Below are 21306 nucleotides of genomic sequence, written 5' to 3' on the forward strand. Positions count from 1 at the left end.
CAACATCATTCAAACACACACACTCTAATATAACTTATCTATTTTAAACAACATCATTCAAACACACACACTCTAATATAACTTATCTATTTTCAAAACACACATCAATATAACAAAACAACATCATTCAAACACACACACTCTAATATAACTTATCTATTTTAAACAACATCATTCAAACACACACACTCTAATATAACTTATCTATTTCAAACAACATCATTCAAACACACACACTCTAATATAACTTATCTATTTTAAAACATCATTCAAACACACACACTCTAATATAACTTATCTATTTTAAACAACATCATTCAAACACACACACTCTCTAATATAACTTATCTATTTTAAACAACATCATTCAAACACACACACTCTAATATAACTTATCTATTTTAAACAACATCATTCAAACACACACACTCTAATATAACTTATCTATTTCAAACAACATCATTCAAACACACACACTCTAATATAACTTATCTATTTTAAACAACATCATTCAAACACACACACTCTAATATAACTTATCTATTTCAAACAACATCAAAACACACATTTATCTATTTCAAACAACATCATTCAAACACACACACTCTAATATAACTTATCTATTTCAAACAACATCATTCAAACACACACACTCTAATATAACTTATCTATTTTAAACAACATCATTCAAACACACACACTCTAATATAACTTATCTATTTTAAACAACATCATTCAAACACACACACTCTAATATAACTTATCTATTTCAAACAACATCATTCAAACACACACACTCTAATATAACTTATCTATTTCAAACAACATCATTCAAACACACACACTCTAATATAACTTATCTATTTTAAACAAACAACATCATTCAAACACACACACACTAAATATAACTTATCTATTTCAAACAACATCATTCAAACACACACACTCTAATATAACTTATCTATTTCAAACAACATCATTCAAACACACACACTCTAATATAACTTATCTATTTTAAACAACATCATTCAAACACACACACTCTAATATAACTTATCTATTTCAAACAACATCATTCAAACACACACACTCTAATATAACTTATCTATTTCAAACAACATCATTCAAACACACACACTCTAATATAACTTATCTATTTTAAACAACATCATTCAAACACACACACTCTAATATAACTTATCTATTTTAAACAACATCATTCAAACACACACACTCTAATATAACTTATCTATTTTAAACAACATCATTCAAACACACACACTCTAATATAACTTATCTATTTTAAACAACATCATTCAAACACACACACTCTAATATAACTTATCTATTTTAAACAACATCATTCAAACACACACACTCTAATATAACTTATCTATTTTAAACAACATCATTCAAACACACACACTCTAATATAACTTATCTATTTCAAACAACATCATTCAAACACACACACTCTAATATAACTTATCTATTTTAAACAACATCATTCAAACACACACACTCTAATATAACTTATCTATTTTAAACAACATCATTCAAACACACACACTCTAATATAACTTATCTATTTTAAACAACATCATTCAAACACACACACTCTAATATAACTTATCTATTTTAAACAACATCATTCAAACACACACACTCTAATATAACTTATCTATTTCAAACAACATCATTCAAACACACACACTCTAATATAACTTATCTATTTCAAACAACATCATTCAAACACACACACTCTAATATAACTTATCTATTTTAAACAACATCATTCAAACACACACACTCTAATATAACTTATCTATTTCAAACAACATCATTCAAACACACACACTCTAATATAACTTATCTATTTTAAACAACATCATTCAAACACACACACTCTAATATAACTTATCTATTTTAAACAACATCATTCAAACACACACACTCTAATATAACTTATCTATTTCAAACAACATCATTCAAACACACACACTCTAATATAACTTATCTATTTCAAACAACATCATTCAAACACACACACTCTAATATAACTTATCTATTTCAAACAACATCATTCAAACACACACAATATAATATATAATTTATCTATTTTAAACAACATCATTCAAACACACACACTCTAATATAACTTATCTATTTCAAACAACATCATTCAAACACACACACTCTAATATAACTTATCTATTTTAAACAACATCATTCAAACACACACACTCTAATATAACTTATCTATTTCAAACAACATCATTCAAACACACACACTCTAATATAACTTATCTATTTTTCAAACAACATCATTCAAACACACACACTCTAATATAACTTATCTATTTTAAACAACATCATTCAAACACACACACTCTAATATAACTTATCTATTTCAAACAACATCATTCAAACACACACACTCTAATATAACTTATCTATTTCAAACAACATCATTCAAACACACACACTCTAATATAACTTATCTATTTTAAACAACATCATTCAAACACACACACTCTAATATAACTTATCTATTTTAAACAACATCATTCAAACACACACACTCTAATATAACTTATCTATTTTAAACAACATCATTCAAACACACACACTCTAATATAACTTATCTATTTCAAACAACATCATTCAAACACACACACTCTAATATAACTTATCTATTTTAAACAACATCATTCAAACACACACACTCTAATATAACTTATCTATTTCAAACAACATCATTCAAACACACACACTCTAATATAACTTATCTATTTCAAACAACATCATTCAAACACACACACTCTAATATAACTTATCTATTTCAAACAACATCATTCAAACACACACACTCTAATATAACTTATCTATTTTAAACAAAACATCATTCAAACACACACACTCTAATATAACTTATCTATTTTAAACAACATCATTCAAACACACACACTCTAATATAACTTATCTATTTTAAACAACATCATTCAAACACACACACTCTAATATAACTTATCTATTTCAAACAACATCATTCAAACACACACATCATCATTCAAACACACACACTAAATATAACTTATCTATTTCAAACAACATCATTCAAACACACACACTCTAATATAACTTATCTATTTTAAACAACATCATTCAAACACACACACTCTAATATAACTTATCTATTTTAAAACAACATCATTCAAACACACACACTCTAATATAACTATTTTATCTACACACACACTTAATATAACTTAATTTCAAACAACATCATTCAAACACACACACTCTAATATAACTTATCTATTTTAAACAACATCATTCAAACACACACACACACTAATATAACTTATCTATTTCAAACAACATCATTCAAACACACACACTCTAATATAACTTATCTATTTTAAACAACATCATTCAAACACACACACTCTAATATAACTTATCTATTTCAAACAACATCATTCAAACACACACACTCTAATATAACTTATCTATTTCAAACAACATCATTCAAACACACACACTCTAATATAACTTATCTATTTTAAACAACATCATTCAAACACACACACTCTAATATAACTTATCTATTTCAAACAACATCATTCAAACACACACACTCTAATATAACTTATCTATTTCAAACAACATCATTCAAACACACACACTCTAATATAACTTATCTATTTTAAACAACATCATTCAAACACACACACTCTAATATAACTTATCTATTTTAAACAACATCATTCAAACACACACACTCTAATATAACTTATCTATTTTAAACAACATCATTCAAACACACACACTCTAATATAACTTATCTATTTTAAACAACATCATTCAAACACACACACTCTAATATAACTTATCTATTTTAAACAACATCATTCAAACACACACACTCTAATATAACTTATCTATTTTAAACAACATCATTCAAACACACACACTCTAATATAACTTATCTATTTCAAAACAACATCATTCAAACACACACACACACTCTAATATAACTTATCTATTTTAAACAACATCATTCAAACACACACACTCTAATATAACTTATCTATTTTAAACAACATCATTCAAACACACACACTCTAATATAACTTATCTATTTCAAACAACATCATTCAAACACACACACTCTAATATAACTTATCTATTTCAAACAACATCATTCAAACACACACACTCTAATATAACTTATCTATTTCAAACAACATCATTCAAACACACACACTCTAATATAACTTATCTATTTTAAACAACATCATTCAAACACACACACTCTAATATAACTTATCTATTTTAAACAACATCATTCAAACACACACACTCTAATATAACTTATCTATTTCAAACAACATCATTCAAACACACACACTCTAATATAACTTATCTATTTTAAACAACATCATTCAAACACACACACTCTAATATAACTTATCTATTTTAAACAACATCATTCAAACACACACACTCTAATATAACTTATCTATTTTAAACAACATCATTCAAACACACACACTCTAATATAACTTATCTATTTTAAACAACATCATTCAAACACACACACTCTAATATAACTTATCTATTTTAAACAACATCATTCAAACACACACACTCTAATATAACTTATCTATTTTAAACAACATCATTCAAACACACACACTATAATATAACTTATCTATTTCAAACAACATCATTCAAACACACACACTCTAATATAACTTATCTATTTCAAACAACATCATTCAAACACACACACTCTAATATAACTTATCTATTTTAAACAACATCATTCAAACACACACACTCTAATATAACTTATCTATTTTAAACAACATCATTCAAACACACACACTCTAATATAACTTATCTATTTCAAACAACATCATTCAAACACACACACTCTAATATAACTTATCTATTTTAAACAACATCATTCAAACACACACACTCTAATATAACTTATCTATTTCAAACAACATCATTCAAACACACACACTCTAATATAACTTATCTATTTCAAACAACATCATTCAAACACACACACTCTAATATAACTTATCTATTTTTTAACAACATCATTCAAACACACACACTCTAATATAACTTATCTATTTTAAACAACATCATTCAAACACACACACTTAATATAACAAAACACACACACACACACTCTAATATAACTTATCTATTTTAAACAACATCATTCAAACACACACACTCTAATATAACTTATCTATTTCAAACAACATCATTCAAACACACACACTCTAATATAACTTATCTATTTTAAACAACATCATTCAAACACACACACTCTAATATAACTTATCTATTTCAAACAACATCATTCAAACACACACACTCTAATATAACTTATCTATTTCAAAAATCATTCAAACACACACACTCTAATATAACTTATCTATTTTAAACAACATCATTCAAACACACACACTCTAATATAACTTATCTATTTCAAACAACATCATTCAAACACACACACTCTAATATAACTTATCTATTTTAAACAACATCATTCAAACACACACACTCTAATATAACTTATCTATTTTAAACAACATCATTCAAACACACACACTCTAATATAACTTATCTATTTTAAACAACATCATTCAAACACACACACTCTAATATAACTTATCTATTTTAAACAACATCATTCAAACACACACACTCTAATATAACTTATCTATTTCAAACAACATCATTCAAACACACACACTCTAATATAACTTATCTATTTTAAACAACATCATTCAAACACACACACTCTAATATAACTTATCTATTTCAAACACACATCATTCAAACACACACACACACACACTCTCTAATATAACTTATCTATTTCAAACAACATCATTCAAACACACACACTCTAATATAACTTATCTATTTTAAACAACATCATTCAAACACACACACACTAATATAACTTATCTATTTTAAACAACATCATTCAAACACACACACTCTAATATAACTTATCTATTTCAAACAACATCATTCAAACACACACACTCTAATATAACTTATCTATTTCAAACAACATCATTCAAACACACACACTCTAATATAACTTATCTATTTTAAACAACATCATTCAAACACACACACTCTAATATAACTTATCTATTTTAAACAACATCATTCAAACACACACACTCTAATATAACTTATCTATTTTAAACAACATCATTCAAACACACACACTCTAATATAACTTATCTATTTTAAACAAACATCATTCAAACACACACACTCTAATATAACTTATCTATTTTAAACAACATCATTCAAACACACACACTCTAATATAACTTATCTATTTCAAACAACATCATTCAAACACACACACTCTAATATAACTTATCTATTTTAAACAACATCATTCAAACACACACACTCTAATATAACTTATCTATTTTAAACAACATCATTCAAACACACACACAATAATATAACTTATCTATTTTAAACAACATCATTCAAACACACACACTCTAATATAACTTATCTATTTTAAACAACATCATTCAAACACACACACTCTAATATAACTTATCTATTTTAAACAACATCATTCAAACACACACACTCTAATATAACTTATCTATTTTAAACAACATCATTCAAACACACACACTCTAATATAACTTATCTATTTTAAACAAATCAACATCATTCAAACACACACACACACACTAAATATAACTTATCTATTTCAAACAACATCATTCAAACACACACACTCTAATATAACTTATCTATTTCAAACAACATCATTCAAACACACACACTCTAATATAACTTATCTATTTTAAACAACATCATTCAAACACACACACTCTAATATAACTTATCTATTTCAAACAACATCATTCAAACACACACACTCTAATATAACTTATCTATTTCAAAAAAAACATCATTCAAACACACACACTCTAATATAACTTATCTATTTTAAACAACATCATTCAAACACACACACTCTAAACAACATCATTCAAACACACACACTCTAATATAACTTATCTATTTTAAACAACATCATTCAAACACACACACTCTAATATAACTTATCTATTTTAAACAAACAACATCATTCAAAACACACACAAACTAATAATATAACTTATCTATTTTAAACAACATCATTCAAACACACACACTCTAATATAACTTATCTATTTCAAACAACATCATTCAAACACACACACTCTAATATAACTTATCTATTTTAAACAACATCATTCAAACACACACACTCTAATATAACTTATCTATTTTAAACAACATCATTCAAACACACACACTCTAATATAACTTATCTATTTCAAAAATCATTCAAACACACACACTCTAATATGAATTATCTATTTCAAACAACATCATTCAAACACACACACTCTAATATAACTTATCTATTTTAAACAACATCATTCAAACACACACACTCTAATATAACTTATCTATTTTAAACAACATCATTCAAACACACACACTCTAATATAACTTATCTATTTTAAACAACATCATTCAAACACACACACTCTAATATAACTTATCTATTTTAAACAACATCATTCAAACACACACACTCTAATATAACTTATCTATTTTAAACAACATCATTCAAACACACACACTCTAATATAACTTATCTATTTTAAACAACATCATTCAAACACACACACTCAAACTTATCTATTTTAAACAACATCATTCAAACACACACACTCTAATATAACTTATCTATTTCAAACAACATCATTCAAACACACACACTCTAATATAACTTATCTATTTCAAACAACATCATTCAAACACACACACTCTAATATAACTTATCTATTTTAAACAACATCATTCAAACACACACACTCTAATATAACTTATCTATTTTCAAACAACATCATTCAAACACACACACTCTAATATAACTTATCTATTTCAAACAACATCATTCAAACACACACACTCTAATATAACTTATCTATTTAAAAAAAAACATCATTCAAACACACACACTCTAATATAACTTATCTATTTTAAACAACATCATTCAAACACACACACTCTAATATAACTTATCTATTTTAAACAACATCATTCAAACACACACACTCTAATATAACTTATCTATTTCAAACAACATCATTCAAACACACACACTCTAATATAACTTATCTATTTCAAACAACATCATTCAAACACACACACTCTAATATAACTTATCTATTTTAAACAACATCATTCAAACACACACACTCTAATATAACTTATCTATTTTAAACAACATCATTCAAACACACACACTCTAATATAACTTATTTATTTTAAACAACATCATTCAAACACACACACTCTAATATAACTTATCTATTTCAAAAATCATTCAAACACACACACTCTAATATAACTTATCTATTTCAAACAACATCATTCAAACACACACACTCTAATATAACTTATCTATTTTAAACAACATCATTCAAACACACACACTCTAATATAACTTATCTATTTCAAACAACATCATTCAAACACACACACTCTAATATAACTTATCTATTTCAAACAACATCATTCAAACACACACACTCTAATATAACTTATCTATTTCAAACAACATCATTCAAACACACACACACTATAATATAACTTATCTATTTCAAACAACATCATTCAAACACACACACTCTAATATAACTTATCTATTTTAAACAACATCATTCAAACACACACACTCTAATATAACTTATCTATTTTTCAAACAACATCATTCAAACACACACACTCTAATATAACTTATCTATTTTAAACAACATCATTCAAACACACACACTCTAATATAACTTATCTATTTCAAACAACATCATTCAAACACACACACTCTAATATAACTTATCTATTTTAAACAACATCATTCAAACACACACACTCTAATATAACTTATCTATTTTAAACAACATCATTCAAACACACACACTCTAATATAACTTATCTATTTTAAACAACATCATTCAAACACACACACTCTAATATAACTTATCTATTTTAAACAACATCATTCAAACACACACACTCTAATATAACTTATCTATTTTAAACAACATCATTCAAACACACACACTCTAATATAACTTATCTATTTTAAAAACATCATTCAAACACACACACTCTAATATAACTTATCTATTTTAAACAACATCATTCAAACACACACACTCTAATATAACTTATCTATTTTAAACAACATCATTCAAACACACACACTCTAATATAACTTATCTATTTTAAATTTCAAACATCATTCAAACACACACACACACTAATATAACTTATCTATTTTAAACAACATCATTCAAACACACACACTCTAATATAACTTATCTATTTTAAACAACATCATTCAAACACACACACTCTAATATAACTTATCTATTTCAAACAACATCATTCAAACACACACACTCTAATATAACTTATCTATTTCAAACAACATCATTCAAACACACACACTCTAATATAACTTATCTATTTCAAACAACATCATTCAAACACACACACTCTAATATAACTTATCTATTTTAAACAACATCATTCAAACACACACACTCTAATATAACTTATCTATTTCAAACAACATCATTCAAACACACACACTCTAATATAACTTATCTATTTTAAACAACATCATTCAAACACACACACTCTAATATAACTTATCTATTTTAAACAACATCATTCAAACACACACACTCTAATATAACTTATCTATTTTAAACAACATCATTCAAACACACACACTCTAATATAACTTATCTATTTTAAACAACATCATTCAAACACACACACTCTAATATAACTTATCTATTTCAAACAACATCATTCAAACACACACACTCTAATATAACTTATCTATTTTAAACAACATCATTCAAACACACACACTCTAATATAACTTATCTATTTTAAACAACATCATTCAAACACACACACTCTAATATAACTTATCTATTTTAAACAACATCATTCAAACACACACACTATAACTAATATAAATATAACTTATCTATTTCAAACAACATCATTCAAACACACACACTCTAATATAACTTATCTATTTCAAACTAATATAACTTATCTATTTCAAACAACATCATTCAAACACACACACTCTAATATAACTTATCTATTTCAAACAAAACATCATTCAAACACACACACTCTAATATAACTTATCTATTTCAAACAACATCATTCAAACACACACACTCTAATATAACTTATCTATTTTAAACAACATCATTCAAACACACACACTCTAATATAACTTATCTATTTCAAACAACATCATTCATTCAAAAACAACACACACACACACTAATATAACTTATCTATTTTAAACAACATCATTCAAACACACACACTCTAATATAACTTATCTATTTCAAACAACATCATTCAAACACACACACTCTAATATAACTTATCTATTTTAAACAACATCATTCAAACACACACACTCTAATATAACTTATCTATTTTAACAACATCATTCAAACACACACACTCTAATATAACTTATCTATTTTAAACAACATCATTCAAACACACACACTCTAATATAACTTATCTATTTTAAACAACATCATTCAAACACACACACTCTAATATAACTTATCTATTTCAAATCATTCAAACACACACACTCATATCAAAAACACATCATTCAAACACACACACTCTAATATAACTTATCTATTTTAAACAACATCATTCAAACACACACACTCTAATATAACTTATCTATTTTAAACAACATCATTCAAACACACACACTCAATATAACTTAATTTTATCTAAACAACATCATTCAAACACACACACTCTAATATAACTTATCTATTTTAAACAACATCATTCAAACACACACACTCTAATATAACTTATCTATTTCAAAAATCATTCAAACACACACACTCTAATATAACTTATCTATTTCAAACAACATCATTCAAACACACACACTCTAATATAACTTATCTATTTTAAACAACATCATTCAAACACACTTATCTATTTTAAACAACATCATTCAAACACACTCTAATATAACTTATCTATTTTAAACAAATCATTCAAACACACACACTCTATCTTATCTATTTCAAACACACACACTCTAATATAACTTATCTATTTCAAACAACATCATTCAAACACACACACTCTAATATAACTTATCTATTTCAAACAACATCATTCAAACACACACACTCTAATATAACTTATCTATTTTAAACAACATCATTCAAACACACACACTCTAATATAACTTATCTATTTTAAACAACATCATTCAAACACACACACTCTAATATAACTTATCTATTTTAAACAACATCATTCAAACACACACACTCTAATATAACTTATCTATTTCAAACAACATCAAAACAACATCATTCAAACACACACAAACTCTAATATAACTTATCTATTTCAAACAACATCATTCAAACACACACACTCTAATATAACTTATCTATTTTAAACAACATCATTCAAACACACACACTCTAATATAACTTATCTATTTTAAACAACATCATTCAAACACACACACTCTAATATAACTTATCTATTTTAAACAACATCATTCAAAAACACACAAACACACACTCTAATATAACTTATCTATTTCAAACAACATCATTCAAACACACACACTCTAATATAACTTATCTATTTTAAACAACATCATTCAAACACACACACTCTAATATAACTTATCTATTTTAAACAACATCATTCAAACACACACACTCTAATATAACTTATCTATTTTAAACAACATCATTCAAACACACACACTCTAATATAACTTATCTATTTTAAACAACATCATTCAAACACACACACTCTAATATAACTTATCTATTTCAAACAACATCATTCAAACACACACACTCTAATATAACTTATCTATTTTAAACAACATCATTCAAACACACACACTCTAATATAACTTATCTATTTTTTAAACAACATCATTCAAACACACACACTCTAATATAACTTATCTATTTCAAACAACATCATTCAAACACACACACTCTAATATAACTTATCTATTTCAAACAACATCATTCAAACACACACACTCTAATATAACTTATCTATTTTAAACAACATCATTCAAACACACACACTCTAATATAACTTAATTTCAAACACACACAAACACACACACTCTAATATAACTTATCTATTTCAAACAACATCATTCAAACACACACACTCTAATATAACTTATCTATTTCAAACAACATCATTCAAACACACACACTCTAATATAACTTATCTATTTTAAACAACATCATTCAAACACACACACTCTAATATAACTTATCTATTTTAAACAACATCATTCAAACACACACACTCTAATATAACTTATCTATTTTAAACAACATCATTCAAACACACACACTCTAATATAACTTATCTATTTCAAAACAACATCATTCAAACACACACACTCTAATATAACTTATCTATTTTAAACAACATCATTCAAACACACACACTCTAATATAACTTATCTATTTCAAACAACATCATTCAAACACACACACTCTAATATAACTTATCTATTTTAAACAACATCATTCAAACACACACACTCTAATATAACTTATCTATTTCAAACAACATCATTCAAACACACACACTCTAATATAACTTATCTATTTCAAACAACATCATTCAAACACACACACTCTAATATAACTTATCTATTTTAAACAACATCATTCAAACACACACACTCTAATATAACTTATCTATTTCAAACAACATCATTCAAACACACACACTCTAATATAACTTATCTATTTCAAACAACATCATTCAAACACACACACTCTAATATAACTTATCTATTTCAAACAACATCATTCAAACACACACACTCTAATATAACTTATCTATTTCAAACAACATCATTCAAACACACACACTCTAATATAACTTATCTATTTTAAACAACATCATTCAAACACACACACTCTAATATAACTTATCTATTTTAAACAACATCATTCAAACACACACACTCTAATATAACTTATCTATTTTAAACAACATCATTCAAACACACACACTCTAATATAACTTATCTATTTTAAACAACATCATTCAAACACACACACTCTAATATAACTTATCTATTTTAAACAACATCATTCAAACACACACACTCTAATATAACTTATCTATTTTAAACAACATCATTCAAACACACACACTCTAATAATATAACTTATCTATTTCAAACAACATCATTCAAACACACACACTCTAATATAACTTATCTATTTTAAACAACATCATTCAAACACACACACTCTAATATAACTTATCTATTTCAAACAACATCATTCAAACACACACACTCTAATATAACTTATCTATTTTAAACAACATCATTCAAACACACACACTCTAATATAACTTATCTATTTCAAACAACATCATTCAAACACACACACTCTAATATAACTTATCTATTTTAAACAACATCATTCAAACACACACACTCTAATATAACTTATCTATTTTAAACAACAACATCATTCAAACACACACACTCTAATATAACTTATCTATTTTAAACAACATCATTCAAACACACACACTCTAATATAACTTATCTATTTCAAACAACATCATTCAAACACACACACTCTAATATAACTTATCTATTTTAAACAACATCATTCAAACACACACACTCTAATATAACTTATCTATTTTTCAAAAACAACATCATTCAAACACACACACTCTAATATAACTTATCTATTTTCAAAACAACATCATTCAAACACACACACTCTAATATAACTTATCTATTTTAAACAACATCATTCAAACACACACACTCTAATATAACTTATCTATTTCAAACAACATCATTCAAACACACACACTCTAATATAACTTATCTATTTTAAACAACATCATTCAAACACACACACTCTAATATAACTTATCTATTTTAAACAACATCATTCAAACACACACACTCTAATATAACTTATCTATTTTAAACAACATCATTCAAACACACACACTCTAATATAACTTATCTATTTTAAACAACATCATTCAAACACACACACTCTAATATAACTTATCTATTTCAAACAACATCATTCAAACACACACACTCTAATATAACTTATCTATTTTAAACAACATCATTCAAACACACACACTCTAATATAACTTATCTATTTTAAACAACATCATTCAAACACACACACTCTAATATAACTTATCTATTTTAAACAACATCATTCAAACACACACACTCTAATATAACTTATCTATTTTAAACAACATCATTCAAACACACACACTCTAATATAACTTATCTATTTTAAACAACATCATTCAAACACACACACTCTAATATAACTTATCTATTTTAAACAACATCATTCAAACACACACACTCTAATATAACTTATCTATTTTAAACAACATCATTCAAACACACACACTCTAATATAACTTATCTATTTTAAACAACATCATTCAAACACACACACTCTAATATAACTTATCTATTTTAAACAACATCATTCAAACACACACACTCTAATATAACTTATCTATTTTAAACAACATCATTCAAACACACACACTCTAATATAACTTATCTATTTTAAACAACTCATTTACACACAAATATAACTTATCTATTTTAAACAACATCATTCAAACACACACACTCTAATATAACTTATCTATTTTAAACAACATCATTCAAACACACACACTCTAATATAACTTATCTATTTTAAACAACATCATTCAAACACACACACTCTAATATAACTTATCTATTTTAAACAACATCATTCAAACACACACACTCTAATATAACTTATCTATTTCAAACAACATCATTCAAACACACACACTCTAATATAACTTATCTATTTTAAACAACATCATTCAAACACACACACTCTAATATAACTTATCTATTTCAAACAACATCATTCAAACACACACACTCTAATATAACTTATCTATTTCAAACAACATCATTCAAACACACACACTCTAATATAACTTATCTATTTCAAACAACATCATTCAAACACACACACTCTAATATAACTTATCTATTTTAAACAACATCATTCAAACACACACACTCTAATATAACTTATCTATTTTAAACAACATCATTCAAACACACACACTCTAATATAACTTATCTATTTTAAACAACATCATTCAAACACACACACTCTAATATAACTTATCTATTTTAAACAACATCATTCAAACACACACACTCTAATATAACTTATCTATTTTAAACAACATCATTCAAACACACACACTCTAATATAACTTATCTATTTTAAACAACATCATTCAAACACACACACTCTAATATAACTTATCTATTTTAAACAACATCATTCAAACACACACACTCTAATATAACTTATCTATTTTAAACAACATCATTCAAACACACACACTCTAATATAACTTATCTATTTTAAACAACATCATTCAAACACACACACTCTAATATAACTTATCTATTTTAAACAACATCATTCAAACACACACACTCTAATATAACTTATCTATTTTAAACAACATCATTCAAACACACACACTCTAATATAACTTATCTATTTTAAACAACATCATTCAAACACACACACTCTAATATAACTTATCTATTTCAAACAACATCATTCAAACACACACACTCTAATATAACTTATCTATTTCAAACAACATCATTCAAACACACACACTCTAATATAACTTATCTATTTTAAACAACATCATTCAAACACACACACTCTAATATAACTTATCTATTTTAAACAACATCATTCAAACACACACACTCTAATATAACTTATCTATTTTAAACAACATCATTCAAACACACACACTCTAATATAACTTATCTATTTTAAACAACATCATTCAAACACACACACTCTAATATAACTTATCTATTTTAAACAACATCAACATCACACAATTCACTTAACACACATTCTAATATAACTTATCTATTTTAAACAACATCATTCAAACACACACACTCTAATATAACTTATCTATTTCAAACAACATCATTCAAACACACACACTCTAATATAACTTATCTATTTTAAACAACATCATTCAAACACACACACTCTAATATAACTTATCTATTTTAAACAACATCATTCAAACACACACACTCTAATATAACTTATCTATTTTAAACAACATCATTCAAACACACACACTCTAATATAACTTATCTATTTTAAACAACATCATTCAAACACACACACTCTAATATAACTTATCTATTTTAAACAACATCATTCAAACACACACACTCTAATATAACTTATCTATTTCAAACAACATCATTCAAACACACACACTCTAATATAACTTATCTATTTTAAAACAACATCATTCAAACACACACACACTAATATAACTTATCTATTTTAAACAACATCATTCAAACACACACACTCTAATATAACTTATCTATTTTAAACAACATCATTCAAACACACACACTCTAATATAACTTATCTATTTTAAACAACATCATTCAAACACACACACTCTAATATAACTTATCTATTTTAAACAACATCATTCAAACACACACACTCTAATATAACTTATCTAATATCTATTTTTCAAACAACATCATTCAAACACACACACTCTAATATAACTTATCTATTTTAAACAACATCATTCAAACACACACACTCTAATATAACTTATCTATTTTAAACAACATCATTCAAACACACACACTCTAATATAACTTATCTATTTCAAACAACATCATTCAAACACACACACACTAATATAACTTATCTATTTCAAACAACATCATTCAAACACACACACTCTAATATATAAATTATCTATTTTAAACAACATCATTCAAACACACACACTCTAATATAACTTATCTATTTTAAACAACATCATTCAAACACACACACTCTAATATAACTTATCTATTTCAAACAACATCATTCAAACACACACACTCTAATATAACTTATCTATTTTCAAACAACATCATTCAAACACACACAAACACACACACTCTAATATAACTTATCTATTTTAAACAACATCATTCAAACACACACACTCTAATATAACTTATCTATTTTAAACAACATCATTCAAACACACACACTCTAATATAACTTATCTATTTTAAACAACATCATTCAAACACACACACTCTAATATAACTTATCTATTTTAAACAACATCATTCAAACACACACACTCTAATATAACTTATCTATTTTAAACAACATCATTCAAACACACACACTCTAATATAACTTATCTATTTTAAACAACATCATTCAAACACACACACTCTAATATAACTTATCTATTTCAAACTCTAATATAACTTATCTATTTCAAACAACATCATTCAAACACACACACTCTAATATAACTTATCTATTTTAAACAACATCATTCAAACACACACACTCTAATATAACTTATCTATTTTAAACAACATCATTCATTCAAACACACACACTAATAATATAACTTATCTATTTTAAACAAACAACATCATTCAAACACACACACTCTAATATAACTTATCTATTTCAAACAACATCATTCAAACACACACACTCTAATATAACTTATCTATTTTTTAAACAACATCATTCAAACACACACACTCTAATATAACTTATCTATTTTAAACAACATCATTCAAACACACACACTCTAATATAACTTATCTATTTTAAACAACATCATTCAAACACACACACTCTAATATAACTTATCTATTTTAAACAACATCATTCAAACACACACACTCTAATATAACTTATCTATTTTAAACAACATCATTCAAACACACACACTCTAATATAACTTATCTATTTTAAACAACATCATTCAAACACACACACTCTAATATAACTTATCTATTTTAAACAACATCATTCAAACACACACACTCTAATATAACTTATCTATTTTAAACAACATCATTCAAACACACACACAACATCATAAACACACACACTATAATAACTTATCTATTTCAAACAACATCATTCAAACACACACACTCTAATATAACTTATCTATTTTAAACAACATCATTCAAACACACACACTCTAATATAACTTATCTATTTCAAACAACATCATTCAAACACACACACTCTAATATAACTTATCTATTTTAAACAACATCATTCAAACACACACACTCTAATATAACTTATCTATTTTAAACAACATCATTCAAACACACACACTCTAATATAACTTATCTATTTTAAACAACATCATTCAAACACACACACTCTAATATAACTTATCTATTTTAAACAACATCATTCAAACACACACACTCTAATATAACTTATCTATTTTAAACAACATCATTCAAACACACACACTCTAATATAACTTATCTATTTTAAACAACATCATTCAAACACACACACTCTAATATAACTTATCTATTTTAAACAACATCATTCAAACACACACACTCTAATATAACTTATCTATTTTAAACAACATCATTCAAACACACACACTCTAATATAACTTATCTATTTTAAACAACATCATTCAAACACACACACTCTAATATAACTTATCTATTTTAAACAACATCATTCAAACACACACACTCTAATATAACTTATCTATTTTAAACAACATCATTCAAACACACACACTCTAATATAACTTATCTATTTTAAACAACATCATTCAAACACACACACTCTAATATAACTTATCTATTTTAAACAACATCATTCAAACACACACACTCTAATATAACTTATCTATTTTAAACAACATCATTCAAACACACACACTCTAATATAACTTATCTATTTTAAACAACATCATTCAAACACACACACTCTAATATAACTTATCTATTTTAAACAACATCATTCAAACACACACACTCTAATATAACTTATCTATTTTAAACAACATCATTCAAACACACACACTCTAATATAACTTATCTATTTTAAACAACATCATTCAAACACACACACTCTAATATAACTTATCTATTTTAAACAACATCATTCAAACACACACACTCTAATATAACTTATCTATTTTAAAACAACATCATTCAAACACACACACTCTAATATAACTTATCTATTTTAAACAACATCATTCAAACACACACACTCTAATATATAACTTATCTATTTTAAACAACATCATTCAAACACACACACTCTAATATAACTTATCTATTTTAAACAACATCATTCAAACACACACACTCTAATATAACTTATCTATTTTAAACAACATCATTCAAACACACACACTCTAATATAACTTATCTATTTTAAACAACATCATTCAAACACACACACTCTAATATAACTTATCTATTTTAAACAACATCATTCAAACACACACACTCTAATATAACTTATCTATTTTAAACAACATCATTCAAACACACACACTCTAATATAACTTATCTATTTTAAACAACATCATTCAAACACACACACTCTAATATAACTTATCTATTTTAAACAACATCATTCAAACACACACACTCTAATATAACTTATCTATTTTAAACAACATCATTCAAACACACACACTCTAATATAACTTATCTATTTTAAACAACATCATTCAAACACACACACTCTAATATAACTTATCTATTTTAAACAACATCATTCAAACACACACACTCTAATATAACTTATCTATTTTAAACAACATCATTCAAACACACACACTCTAATATAACTTATCTATTTTAAACAACATCATTCAAACACACACACTCTAATATAACTTATCTATTTTAAACAACATCATTCAAACACACACACTCTAATATAACTTATCTATTTTAAACAACATCATTCAAACACACACACTCTAATATAACTTATCTATTTTAAACAACATCATTCAAACACACACACTCTAATATAACTTATCTATTTTAAACAACATCATTCAAACACACACACTCTAATATAACTTATCTATTTTAAACAACATCATTCAAACACACACACTCTAATATAACTTATCTATTTTAAACAACATCATTCAAACACACACACTCTAATATAACTTATCTATTTCAAACAACATCATTCAAACACACACACTCTAATATAACTTATCTATTTTAAACAACATCATTCAAACACACACACTCTAATATAACTTATCTATTTTAAACAACATCATTCAAACACACACACTCTAATATAACTTATCTATTTTAAACAACATCATTCAAACACACACACTCTAATATAACTTATCTATTTTAAACAACATCATTCAAACACACACACTCTAATATAACTTATCTATTTTAAACAACATCATTCAAACACACACACTCTAATATAACTTATCTATTTTAAACAACATCATTCAAACACACACACTCTAATATAACTTATCTATTTTAAACAACATCATTCAAACACACACACTCTAATATAACTTATCTATTTTAAACAACATCATTCAAACACACACACTCTAATATAACTTATCTATTTCAAACAACATCATTCAAACACACACACTCTAATATAACTTATCTATTTTAAACAACATCATTCAAACACACACACTCTAATATAACTTATCTATTTTAAACAACATCATTCAAACACACACACTCTAATATAACTTATCTATTTTAAAACAACATCATTCAAACACACACACTCTAATATAACTTATCTATTTTAAACAACATCATTCAAACACACACACTCTAATATAACTTATCTATTTTAAACAACATCATTCAAACACACACACTCTAATATAACTTATCTATTTTAAACAACATCATTCAAACACACACACTCTAATATAACTTATCTATTTTAAACAACATCATTCAAACACACACACTCTAATATAACTTATCTATTTTAAACAACATCATTCAAACACACACACTCTAATATAACTTATCTATTTTAAACAACATCATTCAAACACACACACTCTAATATAACTTATCTATTTTAAACAACATCATTCAAACACACACACTCTAATATAACTTATCTATTTTAAACAACATCATTCAAACACACACAC

This window comes from Tachypleus tridentatus, unplaced genomic scaffold, assembly GCF_004210375.1.
Source record: "Tachypleus tridentatus isolate NWPU-2018 unplaced genomic scaffold, ASM421037v1 Hic_cluster_2, whole genome shotgun sequence".
Taxonomy (NCBI): domain Eukaryota; kingdom Metazoa; phylum Arthropoda; class Merostomata; order Xiphosura; family Limulidae; genus Tachypleus; species Tachypleus tridentatus.